The 27573-nt window shown below is 46.6% G+C and overlaps 1 protein-coding gene across 1 annotated transcript in view; it reads left to right on the top strand.

Moving 5' to 3' along the window:
* The first annotated feature begins 7327 nt into the window (after positions 1–7327).
* LOC146863701 (vomeronasal type-2 receptor 26-like) overlaps positions 7328–27573 on the top strand; it is a 322573-nt gene continuing 302327 nt past the window's right edge. The window contains exon 1 of the mRNA XM_085640670.1: positions 7328–7407. The gene's annotated coding sequence lies outside the window, so the exon portion shown is untranslated. The remainder of the gene's footprint in view (positions 7408–27573) is intronic.

The raw sequence follows: 27573 nt of genomic DNA, 5'->3' as shown, positions 1-27573 counted from the left end.
CACCGGCCCTAATTTACAATAGGTCCGCCCCTAATAAGTAAGCTTTAAAAACAGGTGATCTAGTCCGGTCAGATTAGGCGTTCCCGACTGTGGCGGAGTTTTTCGAGCCTAATCGACAATCTAAAATGTAAGTAGACCGTTATGACAGCCAGAGATTGTCTTTGTTCTTTAACATAAAGCGGGTTCACAAGAGGCAACACAAATCTGAAATGTTTTCGAGATAACGTTTGTTGTTTGACTAGCAGTGTCCTCACTATTTTAAGCTTAGACGTTAGACATGACACGATGCTTCACGACAGACTGCAGGGGCGTGCTCTCAAATTTTCGGCGTGAGTCGGCGTTGTCTCACCGTTTAAACTTGTTTACCCAAAATCAGTCGCTGTGTCTGGCAACATATAGTCATCTGAAGTGGGCCATAATACACAAGCGATGCTTCACAAATAGTGTTGATCTATACCAAACCTACTTTACTATTCTGAGCTCACTCGCTCCCTCGCATTGAAGTAAAATGCAATCAGTCGCTGTGTCTGGCAACATATAGTCATCTGAAGTGGGCCACAATACACAAGCGATGCTTCACAAATAGTGTTGATCTATACCAAACCTACTTTACTATTCTGAGCTCACTCGCTCCCTCGCATTGAAGTAAAATGCAAGACACATACCTGCCTTCAACGAATTGCCTACCTTTTAATGATTTTCCGTCTTTTGAATGACCATATCACTAGACACTTATACAACATAGACTTGAGTCTTAGAAGTTCCTACCAAGAGACTCAGACTATTACGAGCGTAAATTTACAACGAGGGAGTCGTGTTCATGACCCACCTAACTGAATTACCTGAGCAGTAGATAATATTCTGATAGTTATCCTAGAATAATACTTGATGTCTAGTCGGTTAAAGTTAAATGGAAGTAACACACTAGCCAAACGGTGTTTACTCTTCTTGTTTACAGTATAAAGTTTTTGAAAAGGATATCAAGAGCAACGAGGATTTCTCCCGTTTGAACCTTCCTGTATGAGTTATTCTTCCAACAATTAGGTAGGAGTCACCTCAACGACCCTTGTTCCTTTGCTGTCCTTTATTAATTGTGTAGGATGTACACTTAATATATTGTTTTTTAATTTAGGCTATAGATTCATCTATTACGCCTCGGCAACAATATACAAACACGAAAATCAAGCTGCGTGTTTTTCTGAATTCACTAAGTAAGCAATCATTTCTACTTTGATTGGATTTATTGCCGTTTAAAAATTTCATAACCTTTAATAGATGAAAGTGAAGATGAGCTCTATAAGATTCGTTAATCATGACAATAACCATCTTTATGGTAGAACTTTTGATTTTCTGATCTCTAAAAGGGCATCCATCTTTCTCGAATATGGTAAATGACCATGTTTAATTTAATTTCACTGCTATGCAGTATTAAATCAGTCGTTTGATTAATCAGTATTAAGAGACCACTCTCCACACACGGGTTGTCTAGAATGAAATTTTTTAATTGTTATGTGTTCATCAATGTAATTGTTTGTATTGTGTCCACATAGGGGTTTTTGTGCAATTATTAACTGTCCTGAAGATGGTCTAACGGACTTCTGCCATCAAGACCGAAACGTCGACACCATCATCTAATTCCACATTATTTGATAACTACAGTTGATTTCTTTTCATTCATGAAATTAATCTCTGTTAAAACCACTCGGAAATAGATGTTATTTGATGAAATGTGGATTTGAGTTAACCCATCCTTCATGCTATATTGCCTAAAAAATCTATTGTTCCTTTTGTATCCCCCTTGTTTTGATTTTGATTGATATATAAAAAGATTTGTGTTTTATTCACAAAAACAAATCCCGTGTGTGTACCTTTTATCTTTAATACGTTTTTTGACAACATTTATGTCACATGTATAATTGGTCTAAAGTACACTTCCAAATTCAACTATAAAGAAATAGAACTAAGTGATCACAAGCAAAATCCCTTGTTGGCAATCTCACTATACCTATCTTTAAATGCTGCGTCAATCTTTACGCCTGCTTCAAGCAGGCGCAGGGTTTTGACGCAGCATGGGCTCAAAAGTGACTGAGTGAAATCTTGTAGATTTCACTCAGCCACTTTTAGGAGGCGTTCCTGCGACGGAACGCCCCCCCCCCCCGCACAGGTACGCCTACTTCTGGCGCAGGGCTTTACAACGTGACGCATCTCCCAGATGCGTCACGTTGTAAATACCCCACAGCATGGTGCTGGTTTTGCGCCGCTGCTGCGTCACAAAAGTGACGCAACGGAGGCGTAAAAGAGGCGCAAGGGCTTGTAAATCTGCCCCATATTCTGTGTTTGCCCGAGTCACCTGACAGAAAGAAAGATAATGCTGAGAGCTAGAAATACGAACATGAAGGCAAGTGGCAACCCATTGGCTGGGTGGCTCCTCTACGCCGCTCATATATTGTTAAAGTAAATATGAAAGCACTAGAACAATCAATTTAGGGCACCAGCACCTCGATGAAGAACTACAACTGGGAAGCATAACCAGAGGGTCATTGCATTGCAACTGCACATTTATCCGGGGTTTAAGTAATGTACAATTAAGATCACTGATTACTCCGAGAAAAAAAAATGAAGGATAAACAATAGAAATAATTGTTATAAGAGCAATTTAATAAAACAAAGACAGCACACCTTAAACCGTGGCAAAATTCGAAGAAAGACATCCGGATTAAAACGTGCCTTAGCACAATAGCACTTTAAACATTAGCACTTGCACTTTAAATAGCGGGATCGTACAAAGAACTGAGGAAAAGGGTCGCGCTCCGAGGAGCGAGTTTTTAAAGAAGAATTATTCGAGTCAAGGCCTCACAAGCACTGCATTAATGACATGTTTATGTTAATTTTAATTTGGAGTTTATAGGTCCGTTTTAAAAGATTTGTCAGAAACCCAATTTTCAATCAAACTTTATGAAATGTGAGGAATAAGTGACTGTGTAATGGTTTTTATTGATTATATACATAAAATGAATAAGTACTGATAAATACTGAGACTCATAAGGTCATTCATTGGTAAGTGCGCATTACACAACATGACACTGATGTGAGTGTTTCAACACGTTTTTAAATAGACATCAGAAGCCACTCTGGTTACAAAGGGATTGAGGAGTAATGGTTATGGAACCTTAGGCTGCAATGATGCTGAGAAATGTTGTTATGAGTTGGAAAAAAGACAGTATGAACTTTGTGATGTAAGGTCTATGTCAGATCCCACCTTTTCTGCACGTCTGGACAGCAGGGGTTGTGGCTGTTGGCATCCAGGAACAGGAAGGAGCAGGCAAGCTTGACTTTGATGCAAGTATGGCACACCTGCTGTGCAGCCAGGATGGAAGATAGGATAGGTAGTGGGCAGGTGATTGGTTGCCTGGCATCATAGATGGCATGCATTCATGGCTGCCAGTGATGCCAACTTGCCTTGGTGGTGCAACTCTTTTTCTTCCAGAGGTTGTTGAGTTGTTGAAGCAATTTGCTCCCTATAACATTGTTTCATGTTGCCAGTTTGCCTAAGTGACATGTATTCAGAGATGCTTGGACTAGTGAACTCTTAGTAGGTAAGTTGTGCATTTAGTGCCCCAAGTGCAAATAGGAAGCATGCTGCCCTGACGATCGTCTCTGCTAACTTTACCTATGCCTACACTATACCTGTCTTATATGGGTTGAGGTATGCTGACCCGCTTTTATAGAATAGATCACAGCTCAAAATACAATACTTAAGTGACAATTCTTCTCAGGGGAGTGCACCGTTACATCTCAAAAGAGGTCCTTGTCAGTCGACATCAGTATCAATGAATCAACGAGCAATTCATCTGTATGAACTCAAAGATCTTTTTGCACTTTCAAGGGTGAGTGATGTGGAATTCCACCCCCCTCGTTCTAAGATCTGATAAGAACTTTCTGAAGTTAGGAAAACAATCTGAAATCCCTCCTTCTACACGAACCATCAACACTCAAATCTAATTCGTTGCCAAATGCCAAGGCCTGATTGTGGCTTATTGGACAAAAACCTGGGCTTTTCCTTTTAGAAAATTCACAATAACTGCACTGTCCCACACAGCCCAGCAGAATTTCAACTATTATATGATTGCCATCCAACAAACTAAACATGGACCAACTAGCAGGACATTTGTCTTTGGCAGTCTGAGGTTGCATTATATAGTGTGAAGTGTCTTACAACGACCAATAACAAATAAATCAATAAATGAATTAATCTATGAATCAATAAATGCACATATTGACAAATGACAGCCTTACAGAAACGTAGACTAGTCAAAGATAACCATGTGTTTGGTCCATTAGGTAAACTCCCACAGAGACCATTCCCTGTATTGAACTGTTGTGCAAAGTGTTAAACATGTTATGTTAAGTGTGTTTGAAGAGCGTGCTTTCACCCAAGAGGTTATCCTGGTGCTGTGTGCAAGAGCAAGCCTTACCTTTATTAGAAATGTCAAGTCTTTAGCGTTTTGTGCAACGTAAGAAGTAAGAAGAAGGCTCTAATGTGTAGTGGTGAGTTGTTCCACACATTAGGAATGATGCAGGACACGCTCAATCACCTGGTCTGGTTTTCAGTATGCGTGGGATGCGCGCAAGTAGGAGTCCAGATGAGCAGAGGTATCTGGATCGCTTGTGAAAGGAGATGCAGCTATTGAGGTAGGCTGGGCCAGTGTTGTGCAGTGCTTGGAAGGTGTGAGGAGTTTGAATTGTGCGCGCTTGTGTTTAGGGAGCCAGTGGGGCTCATGTAGGTGCACCGTGGTGTATGTGCTGCATGGGAGACTGATATAAATAATGGCTGCCAAGCTCTGAATTGTTTTCAGTCGTCTAGTGAGTCAATTGCAGATCCCATCACAGAGCGAGTTCCTGTAGTTCAGTCTGCTTGTGACTAGGGCATTTGTGACCATTTCGCTGGTGCCACTCCGTATCCATTTGAATATTCTCTCAGCATCTGCCTGGTGGGGAAGCAGGAGGCCGTGATGGTGTTGTCTTGGGCTGGCGTGGCAAGTTTGCTGTTGGTTCTTTTCTGAGGTCCTTGCTGTGGGTTTCGGAGGTGGGTATTGGTCCTAGTTTGGCTGGCCACCAGATGGATTCCCACAGCGAGGAGTTCTCCCTGAAGATCACGACTTCTGTTTTGTCTGTTTTGAATTTGAGACAGTCGGTGGTCTATTTTTGCGCCATGTTTGCGTCACAAATGTTACGTAAAATATTGGCAAATCTTTTTTCACCTATTAACTTTCCAACGCTAAGCTTGTCTAGCGCTGGAAAATCACCTCAAATTAGCACTCAGCAGCGCTGCTCGGCATTATTAGCACGAGGGGGCGCTCCAAGGGCGGTGCATGGGAACTGCCATGCAACCACCCGAGGTTTCTCATGGTAAGCCCTATTTACGTAGTAGGCGGGTCAGCATCAGTCCCTTTCAAATTGCCGCTATTAAGGAGAAATGCTTTCATATCTTTTTTTTTTCTGACTTTGTATGTGGGTAGCACTGTACAGCACACATACAAAGTGGTAAAAGTTTCAGAGTTAATCTAAGCATGGTATTTTGTACTGAAAGGGTTCCCTTTCAGCACCCAATCTATGCTAGACTCAAAGACACACCCTTACAGTATGGTGCAAAGGTGTCTGTGTGGGGCACAGCAGCATATTTATGTGCCTATGCTAGGGAGAGGGGAGGCGAGAGCTATATTTCTGTAAATTTGATGCTCTCCTGCTCGCTTCTTCTCATGCCCTTGGTCTTCACCCTGTCAGAAACTTTGTCAAGCAGGAGGTGAACTTGAACCGGATGTTGGGCTTCTTGTTGAGTGTCGTCAGCATAGGAGAGCGATCATCAAATAGAGTCTCTGATATGTGCATGACTCCTAAATCATCATTGTGTTGCAGCCCATAGCTACATTGCTGTTGTGCAATTTTTACCAGTGCAAGTCTGTTTTGAGTAGTGCACGCTTGTGCTGCCAACCTTGCCATTTACACTGAGATGTGAGATCGAGACTGAAGTGGAGTTAGTTATAAATGGCTTGGAGTTCAGGAGTTTTGTGCTACTAGTTCCCTGAATCAGCATTACTGCTTCTTCTTAGGTATGGTTTTTGATTTTCATTGCCTTTCCTCTATCTTTTGCTGTGGTGACGTATTGTTTAAACCGCTCTTCATTCCCACTTTATATGTATGATCGTGGACATGGGATTGTACACGTCTGTGCCCATACACCCCCCACCTGAGAAACCTGCACTGGCTCCCCGTCAACAAGAGGATATCCTTCAAGCTCCTCATCCACGCACACAAGGCACTTCACAAGACTGGCCCAGCCTACCTCAACAGACGGCTCTCCTTCTACACCCTCAACCCCCAGTTACGCTCCGCCGACCTCTCACTCGCCACCGTCCCACGCGTCAAAAAAACAACCACCTGCGGGAGATCCTTCTCCCATCTCTCCGCCAAGACATGGAACGCCCTCCCACTGAGCCTACGACAGACCCAAGACCTGCTGACCTTCAGGAGGATACTGAAGACCTGGCTGTTCGATCAGTAGCGGCCCCACCTCCCCCCCCACCCCCCCCCCCCGTGCCTTGAGACCCTCGCGGGTATGTAGTGCGCTTAACAAATGACTGATTGATTGATTGATACTCATTTTAAGACACTGAAAGTTAGGTAAGGCTTCAGTTCCACACATATATGTTGCATCTATGAGGCATTTGTGAATCTTACTCAGAATGCCGGCGATGCTCCCTGTGAGGGTCAAACTGCTGCAGGGGGGTCCCGCAGTCACTGATATGACCAAACCCTCAGAGCTCTCTGGGACGGGCACTTTCATCCTGTCCTACCAGCTCCCAGCTCCTTACAGGCAGAGAGGCTCAGCTGTTCCTATGAATTTGTGAGATTTTTTAGATGCTTTTAGCAAAGATTAGACCCAGGTTAGGGGAAAACAGAAAATCACCTACTTTTTCAATATTCTTCACTGCACATGCCACAATTCACTCATCTGCAGTTTCCCCTTGTTGTTTGCAATACTCTACATGCAGGTTAGCACCATGAGACATTTTGTTTTGACGGTATCTCTGGAAAACAACTGAGGGCTATAATAATATGTGTGTACCTTTCTCCCCAAAGTTTTAAAATTAATTACACTGATTATGATGTTCTTTGAAAACACAAGAAGAATGACTGACAAGGCCTCTGCACTCACATCTGCGCCCTGGAGCAATCCTGGGGTGTATTTCTGATGCAATGTTTCATCACACAGATTCAACATTCTCTATAAGAAGAGGGCTCGGATGGTGACTCTAGAGCCATTGCCCAGTCCCCTAAGACAAAGTCTCACTGTGTTCCTTGTGCAGGAGAGCGGAATAACAAAGGAGGAGGAGGGTTTCTTTCAAGGTTAGTTTAATAAAAACAGGCATTGGTAAATGCATTTGGTTTTGCCCTTGTAATTAATAAGCAGTTGTTTGTTGTAAGCTGTAACATGTCGAAAAGCTGTGCAATATAAGTTACTGAAAGTCTGTTCAAGTGTTATAACTTATTTTTTTAAGAAAGGCAATATAGTGTGCTATTATTTTAAAGAGGGGAGTTTAGGTAAATGGGTTCGTACTATGATAAAGAAACATGTACCTGACAACAACATATTTCAAAAGCAGCGAGATTTACACATGGCAGAGGAGTAACACGAGGCTGGACTTTTCTAGGTGCGCTCGATGGACTCACATTATCATGACTGGTGCGACAGGTCCCTGTCAGGGCCCACTCCCCACATGAAGACAGGAAAGGAGAGAAAAACAAAAACAAGCCTACATACTACAAGGCATCACAGAATAAACAAGAAGAGGCACAATTAACAGTTATCCAACGACACTCGATTGCATGGGGATACATTAAACGATCTGAATTGATAGCAGCTATACAAGTACTCAGTAAAAAGTAATATGGAGAATATATAACATATTTATCAGTGACCTATGTTAAGCTATAATCAATGCTAAAACTTACCCCCAGTGATTCCCTACAAATACATATGCCTGCTACTGTTTGTACGTACAATCAATTCAAAGTGCATATAAAACTAGCAGCAGAAAATGTTAATTAAATACTATGATAAGCCAACTGTTATAAAATGACTACAGCGGCCTGGCATATATATCACAGCCAATAGAAAGTGCATAGTGCGAGTATCCTTGCAAACAAAGCTCGTCACTAGGTAGTCAAAGTGCATAGTGCTGATAGCAAAAGTGCTGGAATCAACTAATTTGTGAACGATACCCGCATCGAATTTCGAAAATCAATATCGAGGACTTTTGAAAATGCAGATGTGACTAACAGCAGTATTGAGTAAATAAAATACAGAAATTGGCTCCTATGAAGCACCCGACTTTTATAACCTACTCTCCTCAGCTGCACAATAGGTAGAGAAATTCTGCCAGATAGCTCTAAATCTTACAGTCGCTCCTACACATTTTGCATAGGCCTCCTCGAATCTGAAAGTCCCGCCCATTTCATTAACCCAGTGATCAATCCTAGGCTGCTTATTGGCTCTCCAGTTTTGCAGCACAAGTGACCTAGCGACCGCTATGGAAATTAGTCTAAATACTGCTGATATTTTGTGCGCCATTTCACCTCCCCCGAGGAACCGAATAAAACCAACATAGATGATGGATCAATTGTCACAGACAGACCTAAAGAAATCTTGGTAAAAACATCTTCCCAGAATCGCTGCAAGTTGTGACATTCATACAATATGTGCACCCATCTTCCATCACCCTCTTTCGTACATCTAAAACATTGGTTTGGATGCGTTGAATACATCTTATGCAACCTCAGGGGGGTATAATATGCTAAGCGTCTAGACAAAAAGGTTGTTCTCTTAAAGTTAGCGCCTCTGAGTGCTTTATTCGATAGCTCACTGAGCTGCCGCCCTTCTTTTGCATTAAACTTGCAGCCTGTCTCCACATGAATTTTCTGGAGCTCTTTTGACAAAATCTCTTCGGTGTGGGCCGTCTGGTGTAATAACCGATAGCACAATCCTACCCCCACCATTTTATTTCCTATCTGCCAAGTGATTTGACGTACCACCCCACCCATCATAGTATAATTGTTTACAAGAAAATTAACTAGCTGAGGGAAACTGAAAAAAGAGAGCGGTGGACAAAGAGCAAGATTGGGATTTCACCGTTCCTAAGAAATTAACGCCCCCCGGTTATAGAAACCCCCGAGCTGACCGGAGCCTGGTTCTTGCCATACTTGGTAAAGCCCTGTGGGCAATGTAAGACCCCCTACTGCCCTGTCTTGGATAGGGGTCTCGGCATGAAATGCTGGAATATCGTGTGATTGAAAAAACAAGCTGGGCTCTCTCCGCTAATGCCAGTATCACCTTGTATCTGGTCTTTTCAGGAAGTTTCGCAAGTCGTAGAAAAGTGGAAAGTTTTATAGCGCTCTCTTTCAGCATATGTACTAACAAAAAGTTGTCAAAAACTGAAATCTCCTCACCTAGTTGTGAAAGTAAATTAGTCAGGGAAGCCTGGTAGGAAGTGGTAATCCTCCCCATGCTACATCCATTTGTCAAGTAGCTAACTTAATCCGGTGATGTTTATTGTTCCAGACAAACTTCCGAATCGTTTGATCCGGCGCTTTAAAATCGGAGCTAAGGGGGATTTTCAAGGGAAGATTGCTAAAAGGAAACCAAAACAAAGGGAGCGCCAACATTTGAACCATCGAGACCCATCCTATTAATGACGAGCGAAGTTACTGAGAGTCTGCTCAAGTGTTACCACTTGTTTTTTTTAAGCAAGGCAATATATTGCTCTGTAGTTTTAAAGAGGGGAGATGAGGTAAATGGGTTTGTACTATGATAAAAAAACATGCACCCGACAACAAAATATAAAAAAGCCGCGAGATTTACACATGGCAGTGACGCGAAGCTGGACTTTTGTAGGTGCGCTCGATGGACTCACAGCACTGTCATGACTGGTGCTAAAGGTCCCCGTCAGGGCCCCCTCCCCACATGAAGACACCTCCCCTCCTCCTTTGGGAAGAAAACGCTGCAACTTCAGCTTCCCATCTGCCTAACGCAGTATAAAGAATAAGTGAAGTCCATTCTATAGTGCCCCATATGAACTGAATCACTTCTAGGCACTTTCTAGTAGAAAAACACTTGACTGCACACTGCATCCCTATTTAAAAAGTGCCCAGTCTGCAGGTGTAGGAACGGACAGCATTTGCATCATAGCACTTCGAGGTGAATCGCCTTTAAGTGCCTCATGTCAAAAACAGGGGCTACACCAGAAGGAACAGATGAATGCACAGCACACGACCACAAAGTAAATCACTCTGCATTCCAATCCCAAACAAGGAAAGGTGGTGGAGGTGGGTGGAAATCAAAGAGCAGGCAGTGGGATGAGGGCGAGGGCGAGGATGGGGGGGTGCAAGCTATGGAGAGGGGGTGGAGGGGCGCAACACAAGTGTGGGGATGGAGGAGTAACAACAGACAATACAAGCCAAAGCGAGACAGAGCTACAGGAGAGAACGAGCGGGCATGCTCGAAGTGAGATAGAGACGGAGAACAAGAGGGAAAGATTAAGGAAGGAGGCGCACAGATAGAGAGACACGGACAGGCAGAGGGGGGCAGAGGAAGAAAACAGAAGGTGAATTAGAAGGCAGAAGACAGAGAAAGGGTGCGAATGAGAGGCTGCAAACTAAAAAAAGCCAGTTTACTTCAAGGTCTTAAAAGATTGCGAACATGAACCGAGTCGCTTGTCTTTGAGGGGAGGGGGGGGGGGGAAATTGTGGTGTCTTTTCCTTTTCCTGGTTGATACATGCAGGTCTAGCCAATCAAGAGAAACGAAAGTACCCAAACCAGACTGAGCAGCGTCCCAATGAAAATAATATGCTTTACATTTGGATGCAAGCAATTTCACATCACAGTATCTGTAGCACAAGACAGCAGGGAATTCTATGCAGCTATGGAAGCAGGTAAGTGTACACAATACTAAAGAAATGCAGACAACTGAGGTAAAAGCAACGCCAGGCTCACGCCCCTCATTGAGTGCTCTGTGCTGCACGTCCATGGCTTCAAAACACGGGCCACGGTAAAGGCAACTGAGGCAAAAGCAACGCCAGGCTCACGCCCCTCATTGAGTGCTCTGTGCTGCACGTCCATGGCTTCAAAACACGGGCCACGGTAAAGGCAACTGAGGCAAAAGCAACGCCAGGCTCACGCCCCTCATTGAGTGCTCTGTGCTGCACGTCCATGGCTTCAAAACACGGGCCACGGTAAAGGCAACTGAGGCAAAAGCAACGCCAGGCTCACGCCCCTCATTGAGTGCTCTGTGCTGCACGTCCATGGCTTCAAAACACGGGCCACGGTAAAGGCAACTGAGGCAAAAGCAACGCCAGACTCACGCCACTCATTGGGTGCTCTGTGCTGCACGTCCATGGCTTCAAAACACGGGCCACGGTAAAGGCAACTGAGGCAAAAGCAACGCCAGGCTCACGCCCCTCATTGAGTGCTCTGTGCGTCACGTCCATGGCTTCAAAACACGAGCCACGGTAAAGACAACTGAGGTAAAAGCAACGCCAGGCTCACGCCCCTCATTGAGTGCTCTGTGCTGCACGTCCATGGCTTCAAAACACGGGCCACGGTAAAGACAACTGAGGCAAAAGCAACGCCAGGCTCACGCCACTCATTGGGTGCTCTGTGCGTCACGTCCATGGCTTCAAAACATGAGCCACGGTAAAGGCGCAGCGCACCCCCCACCTCCGACCCTGGCACTCTGACTGGGAGCTGCAAGGGAGACAGAGCTGGGATTTACCCTCTGTGGCTCCCTACACCCATGACTCAATCCGTTAGTCATAGTTCAGGTTGAGCATAAGTGCGGGCCTGAAGTACACACGAGGGACACATGTTCAACCAGAAGACATGAGCAGGGCCCCACATCTCATCATACAATGTAAATAAAGTACATGGCAGGTAATCTCCTCGCGGATTCCTTTGATGTCCTCTCAATGTTCTAGTGGCATTTACACAGAAACAAACTTCTTCACGTGGCGTCATGGTATTATGGGATATCACACAGGCGACTGTTCCATCCGCAGCGCTTCCCACAGCAGGGAAGCGTCCCCGGAATGCACCCGTTTGTTGCCTGATGAGGGATGCATGCTGCGTTTCAGAAAAGGATTCCAGATATTAAACCATCCAAATTCATATGTGAACTTCATCCGTTTTATTTCATCAAAATTGCAGTGTGCAATATTATAATGCGTGTCTATTTGACATTGCAATCCAATAGTCAAATGCCAGACGTCCATTATTGCATTGTGGGGGTTGCCCTTCAGCGGGCACAAGTGACCCGTGAAGGGATGCAAGTGCCGCAGTGAAAACCCAAGCTTGAGCCCGAACATAACTCAAGAGTTGGGTAGTGCGGTTATTCATGTGGAAGTTAACGCGTGGGCAGCGGTGGAGTCACCGAGAGATTGGTGCAGCTGAACTGAACGAAAGTAGATGATGGAGAACGCGAAGCATCGCAAGGGTTAACACGAAGGTGTGGGACTTGGCCCTTCTAGCAAATTCACCCCTAAAAACATTTTGCATTATCCTATCCTTTTTCCTGTGTTGTACTAGTGGTTTTAGGCCTCTAGGCGCTTTTACACTGTGTCCCAGTGGAAAGCGCGTGCGCTCTGTGTATGGTTTGGTGAGACTGACCTGCCCTCCCATAGGAATGCATGGGGGATCTGAGTGACCGTGCTAAGTCCTGATGTGAGAGGAGTGCAGGGTCAAGTTTGGTATGTGCGAACTCGTGAGATTAAATGCTGCGCGATGATGTGTGCGGCGTTACTGTGACTAGTATGGAAGTGCCACTTCTAGACGCTGGCATAAATGTGAAGTGACTGTCTGGCGTGTGATTGGCTGGTGTGCCTGGCTCCAGGAGTCAGGATGGGTCTGCCCCGGTGGTGGGTGGGGAGATCTGCATGTTGATGAGTGAGAGGAGTACACCTGGGACCTGAATAGGGCTAGGCTTTCACCACACAATGCTGGCTCCTCCCCCTGTGGTGCGACTGATGACCCTGGCCTGTTCTGTGAATAGGGAGAGGGGCTGAGCAAAACAAAGTGCTCAAGAACCAGTTGCATCTGGTTCGCCCCTTCCCTGCACCTTGAAACAAAGGATTCTGTGTATAAAAGAGGGTCTGTGACCCCATGAAAATGTTCAGTGTTCCTGTTCCTGACGGAGGAGGGGGCTTGCTGCTGCTGGGGCCCAGGTGGGACCGCCATGGGGGCTGCCTCCCTGCTGGAGGACTCTGTGTGCTGGCCCCTAGGCCCAGCTCTGCGCCTGACACCTCTACTGGACTTGTTCTCCTGTGCTGCAGGACTTTTGCCTGCTCCTAGTGCCTGGTGAGCACTTTATTCCTTTGTCTAGAGCCAAGCGCTTTATTTTTCCCCGAGGAGGAGCGAGCAGGCTTTGCAGCGCTGAGCTGCGATCTCCGCCGAGGGAATCCCGATGTAGGGATTCCCCCGTGATGCTGCCAGGAGTGGGTTTTCACCCCACATTACGGTGCCTTTGATAGCGGGAGCCTACCCCGCTTTATTCTTATTTTTACGCCAATGCGGGTGCCCACATCGCTGTTACATTTGTTTTCCCTTACGAGGGAGTCTATCCCTCATTGCCCCCGAGATCCACGCTGCAGTCCGCGGCCCGTCTGGTTGTGGGCGGGGCCGCCGGACGGAACCGGAACCGGAAGGAGTGGTGAGGACGAAGCGTCAACCTGCCCCGTAGGGCTCCCGGATGCCGGTGGGAGCCCTGCGCAAAGCCCAGAGGAGTCCGGGGTCCCAGGAGGGGGCTCGGGTGAAGCGAGGTGTGCGGTTGAAGCAGGCGGGGGCTCCTGTGGGCCGGAAGAGCCCCCGCAGGCAGCAGCGCCAAGGAGACCAGCGAGTCCCCAGAGACCCGGAGAGCAGCGAGTGGAGTCCTACGAAGCCCCGGTGAGTAGGGGCTTCATCTATGGTGTGGTTCCTTGTGAGGCACAGTTTTGGATCCTACATGAGTGGCCCTTGTCCTGAGGGGGTCCAGAGGGGCCCGGCTTGTTCCCCGCATTCCTGCCTATTTCCAGAGCAGCCCCCGCCTGATTGGGGATCGCTCCAATGAAGGGGGCACATTGTTGGTTAAAGGGCCAGTGGGGCCCGTGAGCATTTTCAGTGCCCCTGTGTGGTGCTGATTTACACAGTTGCGGGCCGCAGTAACAGCTGGGGCATGATTACTTTTAGAGCCCAGTGTGGCTCCAACAAAGGGGGCATATTTGTCTTGAGAGGGCCAGAGGGGCCCATGTCCCTACCAGTTTGGCGATTTTCACAGCTGCCCCAACAGACAGAGGGCAGCTGAAACCTTCTGGAAAGTGTTCCAGAAAGCACCTTGGTGCCAGGCCCCATTTAAATCTTCCCAGTTGCCCAGCAAGTAGTGGGCAGCTGCACCGTTTAGGCGCACAGTTCTTTGGGGCATCTTTTGAGTTAGGAGTGAGACGCACTCCTTTGCCCCATACTTTCCCAGCTGCCCAGCAATTAGTGGGCAGCTGCTACGTTTAGGTTCTAGCGCAACCTGGACCCTAATGTGATTTAGGTGTTATTGTGCGCACCCTGTATTAATGCTTATGGTGTTAGGAAATGTACTGTGTATAGTATGTTGTGCGCACCCTGTGTTATACCTCTAAATGTGGTCTTTTATGATTAGGAGGTTGTTTTACCTGTTTAGGTTGATGTTAGGGAGATAATACTTCCCTGTGCGAAGTACGCCCCTAGTGTAGTTATACTTAGGTGGTTAGGTCTAATGCGTTAGACTAATGAGAAATTGCATAATGTGTTTATGCTCCTGTGATGGATGCAGGATAGGTTTTATACCTGATTCTATTGTGATAATGCTGAAGTCATTATTGCGCCAGTAGTTACTGGTTGTGCTCTACAGTGATAATTTGTGTTACAGTTAGGATATGTTCTACATGTACACTTGGTGAATTGTGCTGAGTCTGACAGTGGTCCATGTGGCCCTGTCCCGTGTAAATAGTCCCTTGTAAATTTCTGGCCAGTGCCAGTTGGCACAGTGTAAATTATGTGATTATCATCTAATGTGTTTATTATAATACAAAGGCTATTTTTATATATAACCTTGTGTGGAGTTTCTTTTGTGGTGGGCCTGTGATGTTGTTGCTGTGTGCGTGCGCAAATGCTTTGCACATTGCCTCCGGGATAAGCCTGACTGCTCGTGCCAAGCTACCAAGGGGGTGAGCAGGGGTTATCTTTGGCGTGTAACTCCCCAGCCCTGACTAGAATGGTGGTTTCTGCCTGGCTTTGGCGCAAGCCCTAGCCAACCAGAAATCCCATTTCTAACAGAAGGGCTGACAGAAAGATCACAGCAGGTGCACCGGAAGAAGCCCGGAGCAATCCGTACCTCACAGACACATCCAAGGGGTGGGTCGCCTCGTGGTGGAGACATCCGCGAACCTTCGTAGAAGAACGAGGCGGCGAATAGCGCATGGGCAATGTGCAGGGAAATGAGGTGTATGAATAAACTCCAAAGACAGAGAGGCCACGAATAGTGCATGGGCAATGTGCAGGGAAAAAAGGTGTATGAATAAACTCCAAAGACAGAGAGGCCACGAATAGTGCATGGGCAATGTGCAGGGAAATGAGGTGTACGAATAAACTCCAAAGACAGAGAGGCCACGAATAGTGCATGGGCAATGTGCTGGGAAAGGAGGTGTACGAATAAACTCCAAAGACAGAGAGGCCACGAATAGTGCATGGGCAATGTGCTGGGAAATGAGGTGTACGAATAATCTCCAAAGACAGAGAGGCCACGAATAGTGCATGGGCAATGTGCAGGGAAAAGAGGTGTACGAATAAACTCCAAAGACAGAGAGGCCACGAATAGTGCATGGGCAATGTGCAGGGAAAAGAGGTGTAGGAATAAACTCCAAAGACAGAGGAAAAACGTATGTCAAATATTACCGTCATTGAACTGATTGTGCTGTCATATAAATGCAAACCAAAGAATAAAGGAGTGAAGGGAAGGTCTGACATCGTTAGTGAATCAAGCATTTAAAGAAAGAGACACGCCTGGCTGAAACATAGCGCCAAGCGTTGCACAAAAGAGAGTCCACTGGCAGGGAGTGACCTTATTTCAATCAATCAATCAATCAGTGACACTTGTAAAGCGCGCTACATACCCGTAGGGTCTCAAGGCGCTGGGGGGGGGTGGGGGGGGGGGGTGCCGCTACTGCTCGAACAGCCAGATCTTCAGCTTCTTCCTGAAGGAGAGGTGGTCTTGGGTCAGGCGCAGGTCGGTCGGGAGGGAGTTCCAGGTCTTGGCGGCCAGGTAGGAGAAGGACCTTCCTCCTGTAGTCGCTCTTCGGATGTGGGGGACGGCGGCGAGGGCGTGGCTGGCTGATCGGAGGTGGCGTTTGGGAGCGTAGAAGTTGACTCGGCTGTTGAGGTAGCTCGGGCCTTGGTCGTGTAGGGCTTTGTGTGCGTGGGTGAGGAGGCGGAAGGTGATTCTTTTGTTGACGGGGAGCCAGTGAAGGTCTCTCAGATGTCCGGAGATGTGGCTGGTTCGTGGGATGTCGAGGATGAGTCTGGCTGAGGCGTTCTGGATCCGCTGGAGTCTCTTCTGGAGCTTGGCGGTGGTACCGGCGTAGAGGGCGTTGCCGTAGTCCAGTCGGCTGGTGACGAGGGCCTGGGTGACGGTCTTCCTGGTCTCGGTGGGGATCCACCAGAAGATCTTCCGTAGCATGCGTAGGATGTTGAAGCACGCCGAGGAGACGTTGTTGACTTGCCTGGTCATGGAGAGGGAGGAGTCCAGGAGGAAGCCCAGGTTGCGTGCATGGTCTGTCGGTTTGGGTGCGGTGCCCAGGGCGGGAGGCCACCAGGAGTCGTCCCAGGCGGAGGGTGAGGAGCCCAGGATGAGGACCTCCGTCTTGTCCGAGTTCAGTTTCAGGCGGCTGGTCGTCATCCACTCGGCTACCTCTTTCATCCCTTCGTGCATGTTGGATCTGGTGGCGGCGGGGTCGTTGGTCAGGGAGAGGATCAGTTGGGTGTCGTCGGCGTAGGAGATTATGCTGAGGTTGTGTTTGCGTACGATGGCCGCGAGGGGGCTCATGTAGACGTTGAAGAGGGTGGGGCTCAGAGATGATCCTTGAGGGACGCCGCAGGTGACTTCGGAGGCCTCTGACTTGTACGGTGGTAGGCGGACTCTCTGTGTTCTTCCGTCGAGGAAGGAGATGATCCAGTCCAGCGCCTTGTCCTGGATTCCGATGTTGCTGAGGCGCCGTACTAGGGTGCGGTGGCAGACCGTGTCGAATGCCGCAGAGAGGCCTAGGAGGATGAGGGCCGCTGTTTCTCCATTGTCCATCAGGGCTCGGATGTCATCGGTGGCGGCGATGAGGGCGGTCTCGGTGCTGTGATTGGCTCGGAAGCTGGACTGTGAGGGGTCGAGGGATCCGTTCGTCTCGAGGAAGGCGGCCATCTGCTTGTTGACGGTCTTCTCGATGACTTTGGCTGGAAACGGGAGGAGCGAGATGGGGCGGTAATTCTTGAGGTCGGTGGGGTCCGCTGTAGGTTTCTTTAGTAGGGCGCTGAGTTCGGCGTGCTTCCAGCTCTCAGGGAAGATGGTGGTGTCGAAGGAAGTGTTGATGATGTCTCGCAGGTGGGGTGCGATGACAGCGTCGGCCTTGTTGAAGACGTGGTGAGGGCAGGGGTCGGTCGGTGATCCGGAGTGGATGGAGTTCATCGTGCGGATGGTGTCTTCGGTGCTGATCGGGGTCCAGGCGTGGAGGGTGGTGGTGGGGGGTGGTTGTTCGGTCATGGTGTGCGTTGGTTGGTTGTTGAAGCTGTTATGTATGTCCGCGATCTTGTTGTGGAAGTATGAAGCGAGGGAGTTGCAGAGGTCTTGCGATGGGGTGATGTCGTTGTTTCCTGCGCTGGGGTTGGAAAGCTCTTTCACGATGTTGAAGAGTTCCTTGCAGTTGTGTGCGTTGTTGTCCAACCGGTCTTTGAATGCTGTTTTCTTGGCGGCACGGATCAGCTGGTGGTGTTTCCGGGTGGCAAGTTTGAAGGAGGTCCTGTTGTCCGGTGTCGGTTCCCTTCTCCAGACTTTCTCGAGGGCTCGGCAGTTCTTCTTGGAGCTCTTGAGTTCGTCGGTGAACCATGGGGCCTTCTTGCTGCCGGGTCTGCTAGGCGGGGTCCTCAGTGGGGCGAGTTCGTCCGCGCAGTTGCTGATCCACTTCGTGAGGTTGTCGGCGGCTTGGCTGGGGTTCGCTGAGCTGGCAGGAGGGTGCTGGTTCAGGGAGGTGGCGAGCTGGTCTGCTGTGATCTTGTTCCAGCTTCTGCGGGCTGCCTGTTGCTGGTGTTGGTGGGTCGTCGTTCTCTTGAAGGTGAAGTGGACGCAGCTGTGGTCCGTCCATTGAAGCTCTGTGGCGTGGCTGAAGTCTATGTCTGTGCTGGATGAGAAGACTGCGTCGAGTGTGTGTCCGGCAAGGTGGGTGGGGGTGGACACCAGTTGCTTGAGTCCCAGGTTGGCGAGGTTGTCGAGCAGGGTGCTGGTGTTGCGGTCGTTGTTGTTCTCCAGATGGAAGTTGAGGTCTCCCAGGAGGATGTAGTCGGCGGAGGGGAGGGCATGCGGGCTGACGAAGTCGGCGATGTCCTCGCTGAATTGTGTGCGTGGTCCAGGGGGTCGGTAGATCAGGGTGCCTCTGAGGGTGGTGTTCGGGTTGGTGTGGATCTGGAAATGCAGGTGTTCGGCGCTGGTCAGGGTGTTGTCGGTGCTGGTCGTGAGACGGATGGTGTTCCTGTGGATGATGGCGATGCCTCCTCCCATCTGGTTGGCGTTTCGGTCCCTCCGGACGATCTTGTAGCCCTCTGGGATAGCGATGGCGATGTCGGGAGCTGAAGAGGCGTTCATCCAGGTCTCCGTGAGGAAGGCGACGTCAGGGGCTGTGGCGTCTAGAAGGTTCCAGAGTTCGATGGCGTGTCTGTGGACGGAGCGGGTGTTGAGCAGGATGCACTTGAGGTGGGTGCTGCTGGTGTTCGACTTGGTGGGTGTTGGTGCGAGGCTGGTCCGGATGCAGGTGAACTTGCAGGCGTGGCAGCTGAAAGGTCCGTGGGTACGTCGTGGAGTGGCTTGATGGCATTCTGGGAGTCGGCTGGTGTTGAGAGCGGTGAGGGTGGCGGCGGAGTACGTCAGGCGGGTCGGTCGGGATCTTCGTTGGCCAGGGGTCCTGGCGCTGGGTGCGGTCCGGTCGCGGACGGGCGCAGACGGGCTTACCTTTGGCGCGCCTTCGGCGCACAATCGGCGCGCCCGCTGCGCGTGACCGCTGCGCGTTCGCACGGTCGCCATATAAGGCGAAGTGCGCAGGTGGGCGGGGCAGCTGGGAGGCGGGAGCGGGGAGGGAACAGAAAGGAAAAAGGGGCGTGGTCAGCGGTGGTGGCGGGAAGCGGGGAGCGGGGAGGGAAGGCGGAGGGCGGCGAGGTAGGCGGGCAGACAGGCAGGAGAACGCAAAGGGCTGAAACTGACTAGAAAAAATACAGGCACAAAAGTCAGACAAAAACTGCTAACACGGGAGGAAAATGCAGTTCAAACAAGCACAAATGCTAGACAAAACAAGCAAAAACAGACGCCAGCGGCGTCAGCCGGCAGCGAGGCAGGCAGCGAGGCAGAGGGCAAGGCGAGGGGGCACACACAGCAGCTGGTGGCCGTGCGGCGCGGGGGTGTCCCACAAGTGGGTCACACTCACCTGCGTCGCACGGTCGCCATATAAGGCCAAGTGCGCGGGTGGGCGGGGCAGCTGGGAGGCGGGAGCAGGGAGGGAACAGAAAGGAAAAAGGGGCGTGGTCAGCGGTGGTGGCGGGAAGCGGGGAGGGAAGGCGGAGGGCGGCGAGGTAGGCGGGCAGACAGGCAGGAGAACGCAAAGGGCTGAAACTGACTAGAAAAAATACAGGCACAAAAGTCAGACAAAAACTGCTAACACGGGAGGAAAATGCAGTTCAAACAAGCACAAATGCTAGACAAAACAAGCAAAAACAGACGCCAGCGGCGTCAGCCGGCAGCGAGGCAGGCAGCGAGGCAGAGGGCAAGGCGAGGGGGCACACACAGCAGCTGGTGGCCGTGCGGCGCGGGGGTGTCGGGGGTGTCACTCACCTGACAGCTAAAGAAGGGATCTTCTGCCGATCTATGATGGTCGGCATGTTGCCCACTGTCAGTCCCTCAACTGCCCCTACTTATTACTGAAAAACAACTTGGGAAATGACAAATTCAGGAAGGACGTCACCCCCACCCTCTAGTTCAAAAGATGTCTACTTATCTGAAGAACACAACTGGCTTCTTGAGCAAGATAAGGTCCATTGTATTTGATGAGAACAGTCCGCCAATGATATGTACTATTGACGAGTACCTGGGAGTTATCATTGATAACAAAGGGAATTATACTGCTAAATGTGGGACTATAAGAAAAAGGGGGAATAATGACCGCTGAAGAAACCTGAAGAACAACATTTCTGGACCAAATTTACACCCTTTAACCAGAGTGATCCATGTGAAACTTATACCATCAATCAGTTACGGAAGCGAAGCCATGAGAGGGAGAGAAGCTGAAACTCTAAGTCGTACAATAACAAGAGCAATCCGAATGATATGTGGGCTACAGTATCCACATCCCCCGCACAACTAAGGCTGGAGTACGGTATACAAAGGCAAGAGCTCACCCACAAAGGGGCATTCATTAAAAGTTAGTTTAAAATTAAAAGGGGTCCACCTGATTCGCTAAACACTTACCTTTGGAAAGAACTGAAAACGAAGGAGGCATTTCCAGCCAGACGTTATTTTGACAACTCACTCAACCACCCGAGACTGGAGGAACTTTGGGAGCTACCAGGGACCTTTGCTAGCTTAAAAAAATGGTAAATAACAAGGTTAAAAAAGAATCACTCATATATGATAAAGCGGCCCTGACAGAGCGCGCTCATGGCTGGTTCACCTTGTAGTCTTATAGCATGGTGTCACCTCAAGTCTATCTTCATACCAGCTTTTCCAGAACCATAAAAGAGAAGTTCCTGAAACTCCGCCTAGGCATACTACCATCTGCATATCGGATGCCGCCTTGTCTACACCCCCGAAGCCAGCAATCTGCCGACTTTGCGGGAAGGGGGAGGAGGACATAGTGCATCTGCTAACTATATGCAAGACCTTGACACAGGAATGTCGGACCCGACGAAGACCACTCTTTAACAAGAAACTCATTTGGACTTGCAGACAAGCAGTGTTAGCATGCTTCTCCGGTGAGGATGTCCAACTAAGCTGTCACATGGTAAAATACCTAGCCGCCGCCGAACTTATCCGAAAAAGACAGGCTAACCAGATTGCAGACGGTATTACAGCCGAACGGACCACAGTACTTTGATCCAACCCTCGCTGCTGCCTTAAGGGCAACTTCAGCAACGTTAAAGACTGGTATACCATGCACTTTCAAAAGGGCTCGCTCCAGTCAGACTGTTCCATATAAATATCTTTTATGCTGACTAATTTCTCTTTTTCAAATATTGAATGATTTATAATGTATGCATTATTTTACTGCATTGCAATATTCTGCACACAGCCGCTCTGCACTTAGTATCCAATGATCTCTAATGCATGCATTGTGCTACTTATAGTGAGGTCTCCGCGAACAGCCATTTTGCACCTAGCACTTTACACTGCGGCAAGTGAGGTCGAATACCTATGCTTTTCATTAGGATCTTACAGATGTAACACCGACTGCTCTAGCACTCCGCACTTCTTCTTACATGAGGTTTTTTATTTTAGCTTCCTGCTTCTCAAGCATATTCCCAACAATATTCCCGCAAATAGCTGTGTAGCACTTAGTTTCCCCAAGCATCCGACGTTTTCTTATAAATGTGTTGTTTAACCACATAGTAAAATCTCTGCCAACAGACGATCTCTGTTGTAAGATAAGCAGAATACTTATGATTTTTATTATAATCCTATAGATGTAATAATTGCTGACTTCGCACTTTGCACTTTTTCTACATTCCCACGCTTTCTTGCTTTCTTGTACTCCCCATAACTGCTGCTAAGATCCTGATTTACGAGGCTGGCCACTCTTTGCCGTAATGTTTAGATTACATCGACAGGGAACTGATTGCATGCTTACAACGAATGCCGCGGGACATGCATGAAATACACCACAATCCCTGTATCGGTCAAATGGTGGTCTTGCACATTGCACTTTTATCCGTATGCCATTGCACTTTGCTTCTTGCTGTTCAAATCTTTCCTTGGGTCATATTTTATCCAAATTTTATTGTGTTTTAATGACAACCTATTTTATTTTGTTGCAAAATGTCCAAAAGGAGATGCATGATTGTAAAGGTTTTAATTAACTGTACAATAAAACTCAACTAAACTCAACTGCTCTTTTGATGCAGAGAATGGATTCCAAAGCACCAGAGACCCTGTAACACTCCCTCTCTTTTAGGCCACAAATGCCCCCTCTTCCAGTGAAAAAGGAGTTGTGTGAAGGAAAAGAACAGCTACAGCACACTGTGCATAAATCTATATTTGTAACCGGTGGCCATTTCATGTCTAGGATGTGCCATGGAATTATGGTTATAGGTATCTGTGCTGGTGTTTGGTCAGTATGCAGTGTTTTAGACTGGGATGTATGCTATATGTGGAAGAATCATGCATGCCAAGCCATACATTTCACATACATTGAGTATTTAAGCAGCATTGATTTGTGAACATCCTCAAAAGTGCAGAGGCACTTAAAGTGATAATTATGGTCAAACCGGTGTCACCCTAGTGTGGCCATGTCTTGACAATGACTGAAGACAGGGTGAACATAATAGATGTTTATGAATATATATTTCACACTCTTGCTGCAGATCGGCGCATATAAATTCTCCCTGCTTCCACGGACAGAGTAAACCTACAGTCACACGCACAAACACACATCATACGCTAGGGCCCATCACACTAAATTCACACTATTACTCTATCCACACTGAATATAGGAGAACCAATCTGCATCTACAATGAGGTCAATGCAACCTGAAAATCATTGTCCTGAGTCATGATTTTAAAACATAGGAAATACATTTGAACCTCAATAAATGACAAGAAATGAACACCCAACACCGTAATTCAAACAAATGCTTATTTATCTAAATTAGTTCAAAATGAAAGTCAATAATTAGCGAAATCATTATTCTCATAGTTACCTATTCTAGCTAAAAGGGTCAGGACAGGTCTCTCAGTAAAGCCTCTCGAGATGCCGTCCTCAGCATAGGTTCAGGAAGAAGTCCAAAACGCGATGAACGCACTGAACGCAATGGACGCAATGGACACGAAGAACACGGACCCTCTCTAGTCTAACATATTTATAGGAAAAGTTACGAACAAAAGTTACAAACAAATGTTAGATATCCGTTGAACCGCCGAGCAGAGCGGACAGGAAAGGATGCCATTCAGTTACATTTAGGAAACCTCCGCTCAGGAAAAATCACAAAAATAAAAAGACGGAAGAAGGAAACTCGAGTTTGCAAATGTATCTTTCGTAAATGTTCTTCCTTGATATCTTAGCAGAGCCACCGCAATTGTTCATTGTGGCTTTATCCTTGTCCAAGGGCAGCTGGAAACGTTCCCAGAACTGCTGTCCTCACGGAAAGCTTTCTAACCAGGCAAAGGCTGCGGTCAGGTGACTCTCGACCATGTTCAGCAAGGCCTCTCATCAAAATTCAATCACTCGAGTGCATGCTGTAAAAGGCAGCCATCTTGATTTAGGCCAAAACGGACCATCTTAATTAAAAGAAACACAAAACAACGTTACCACAGCATAATGATTAAACAGTGTTAATCCCCACTAATACCCATATGTGTATGTAATTATCTGGCCTTCTGCAACGCAATAAAGCATTAGTACACGTTATTTTAAAAGCATAAACATGAAACAAATAGCACTTTTACAACACTCATTTAGTAAAACCGCACATTATTATTAAGCAACATATATGCGACCCACGTGTAATCGTTTCCTCTCATTAGTAATGTTGGTTAGTTCAGACTTTTAACAAAACAAACTATTTATTAGTGTTTTCAAATTAGTAGTTTAAATCATAACATATAGACAAAACTGGAGCTTAAAACACGATACATTTTTCAACAGAAAACTCTGCTCCAGCAATCCCCCCTTTGGTGATATCTTATCACCACAAAAACACAAAAACCAACCCAAAAAAAAATGTAGTCCCAATTTTTAGGAGAAATCGAAAATGTCTTTTTAACACAACATTAAACACCAGACTCCCTCACATCATCCCTCTTTGTCTCCAAGTAAACACTCTCCCTCAATTTTTCTAATTCTATTGCTTGCTGATCTCTCCTTGATCTCTTTTGTTTCTTATCAGTATTTCCTCTAATTATTCTCTTTTTCCCTCCCCTGTTTTTACAACAGAAACACCCCAATCTTAGAATCAGTAAAGCAACAATTACACATGTCAAAGGAAATAATATTTTACCAATAAAGGTACTACCTATCTTAGCAATAAAACTCTTAACAGCAACTATCTTATTAGCTATTTTAGTCCAGACACTTTCAGCTTCCAGGGGTACTAATTCTTCATGCAAATCAGTAATATTTTTGATATAGACCTTTAGGTCTTTGCTTTCGTCAGGAATGTAAGTGCAACAATGTTGAACTTTCAGCATTCCGCAGACTCCACCCTCCTTGGCCAATAAAATATCAAGGGCAAGTCGATTTTGCATAGACATGGCACGTACGGCAATCATCTCCGTATTCACCAAAAGAAACCCTCCAGCGGTACTTGTCGATAAGCGATCCACCACTGTTGACAGTTTCCGAATCTCATATGCATTTAAAGAAATTCCCACTGCTGGAATTAAGGCACCAAAAATATCACCCACTATCTCTGACCAAGTTTCTCTCTTAAAACATGTTAGTAAATTAATGTGTTCTACATCTTCTATCCTATCTATATGAAAAATCTTTGGAAAGACCAGGCCCACATAACATGTGCCATACCAATGGTCAGGCAACTTGTAATAAGCCTTGTTCCCACAAACATAATACACTCCTGGGAAAACTGGATCTTCTCCACCTTTAAAACCCCATCCTGTTGCAATAAAGTATGTATCATGACACTCACTAGTCCCAACAAAATATGTATCATATTGAGACTTCTTTCTGGTAATGCATAGTTTACCCTTCTGTGGTGCATCTAAATCTAAAGTTGGACTAGCTCCATTCCTCAATTCCTTTCCCATTTCAATGTCCCAAATTGTCTCACTCACTTTATATTTCCCTGCCTTCTCATGCATGCTCATTCTTCTTTCTTCTACCATGTTAAGGAAAGCCTTCTCCTCTTCTTTCAAACTGCAAGTTAAATAGTTCTTAAAAATGTAATCTAAAGTTAATTCTTCTTTTTCAATAAAAATCTCACCAAAAATGTTAGCTTCTTTAGCTGGATTCAGCTTTTGGTTCATAGGCAATTGCCCAAAAATGTTATCTTTGTTAGACATTTCATAATCTATTTTCCCTAACAAATAAAAAACACTACTTAACACACTACATGAAATTCCATACGTAGCTGGTAAATGGTGATAAGTAACACCTTCTGAAACAGATGCAGGTAATTGCATACAAACGTAGCAATCCCTAACTTCCATTGTCTTTACGTATTCGTACAATAACTTTGAAAAAACATTGCTAGAAAAATCATTAATCGACCTATCTTTATGTATGTAAATGTTACTAATTCTAGTTGGAACTACTTTTTGTGAACTCTTCTCTACATTGGTCACATTCTCAGTATGTATTCCAAACTGGTCTATTGTAACTCTAAAAGTAACTAGTAAAGCTAGTACACCCCATAATAGCATTAATAATCCAGTACAGCAGCAGCACATTCTACACCATCTTTTCAAAAAGGCACATCTACTTTGATTATTCTCTGTGTTAGCCATTTTACTACTTTGGCAGTGTCTTTTGACTTAGCCTCTTCTACTCCACTACTGAAACACTTAAAACACTAGATTATTCCAAACAGCTAATTTCAGATTTTCTTCTTTTCACTTTTCTCCAAGTGACTCCTTCTAGTTCACTCAATTTGGATTTTCATCACTTTTCACTTCTTCTTCAGCAACATCAAATTGTATCAGATCATCAACAACATCCTGTGCATCTGACTCTTCTCCAATGTCAGTCAAGATTACTTTCAGGATTCCAACAGTTTTCTCCTCAACCACTTCTCGTACGGTCCCCTCTAGATTTCCTTGACTCTCTGCCTCTTCACCTTCAGACAGTGCCACGTTCGTCCATTCCGGTGACCTATACTTCTGGTTAGGTTTTCTGATTCTCTTGATCTCTTCCGGTTCTTTTGAGACCTTTTGTTTTTCACCCTTTGCTTGATTCTGACTCGACACTTCGTTCACCTGTTCAGCTTTTCGATGAATTTGCTCGTGTCAGTCTATATCTCAGCCTCTTTATCCTGTTAGGCCAAAGATCTCCTCTTACAACCCTTTTTGGTCTCACTTCTTTATTATTTCTCTCTCCGATCCAAGTTCTCTTTCTCAGAACTCGACCCTCTGATTTCTCATTATCACTCTCATCTGATTCTGTCTCATTTGCCTCTTGTTCTTCAGCAGTTTTCTTTTGCTCCACAGACTTTACCACCACTGATTGAGACTTCCCTATTTCTTTCCCTCCTCGGGTCTCCGACACGCAATCTTCTTGCTGTCTACTTGTCCCTTCACCTAGCTTATCAGGAATGTTCCCTACACCTCCTCGGGGGTCTTCCGCAATCTGTCCCTCTCTATCTTCTTCTGACCCTGCTTCTTCAGGTGTAATCTCAAGTGGATTTTCAACCTCCTCATCTGATTCAGGAGTAGTCTCTGTGGAATTTCTCTTTTCTCTTCTTTCTTCTCCACTGCTTGTTGGAACTCCAGGCACTCTTACAGAATCCGATCTCCCCTCTGAGACTCTCAATGTTTCTCTTGAAACCTCTCCTGGAAAGAAAGAATCACCTGACTCTCTTTCTCCTTCAGCTCTTTCAGGATTTTTTCTCCTTCTTACTGACTCAGTTTCTTCATCATCACTCGAATCTGACTCTTCAAAATACTCTTTACCAGTCCCATCCTTTGGATTTGGAACTCTCAGAGTATGACTCGCATGCACCCAGTTTTTCACACCAGCACACTTTACTGCAGTTGTCGTAGTCAGAATAACTTGTCTTGGCCTTCCCCACCTTGGAACCAAGCAATTTCTTCTTCTGTGTACCTTAATCCTCACCCAGTCCCCTGGACTCAGATCATGGGCTTGCTTCTTCTCAAGTGTGGTAGCGTCTTCTCCAACCTGGTGAAAACAGAATGAACTGCGTCAGCCAGGCCTTTACAGTAATCCAAAATCATGTAATCAGTTATTGTCATCAACTTGTTGACAGGCACAAATGCATGTCTCATCGCACGTCCCATTAAATTTCGTGCGGACTCAAACCTGTGGTTCTATCTGGAG

The sequence above is a fragment of the Triturus cristatus genome, chromosome 2_1 (genome assembly GCF_964204655.1).
Source record: "Triturus cristatus chromosome 2_1, aTriCri1.1, whole genome shotgun sequence".
NCBI classification, from domain to species: Eukaryota; Metazoa; Chordata; class Amphibia; order Caudata; family Salamandridae; genus Triturus; species Triturus cristatus.
The sequence above is the reverse complement of the archived record's forward strand: the minus strand, read 5'-3'. Positions and strand labels throughout refer to the sequence as shown.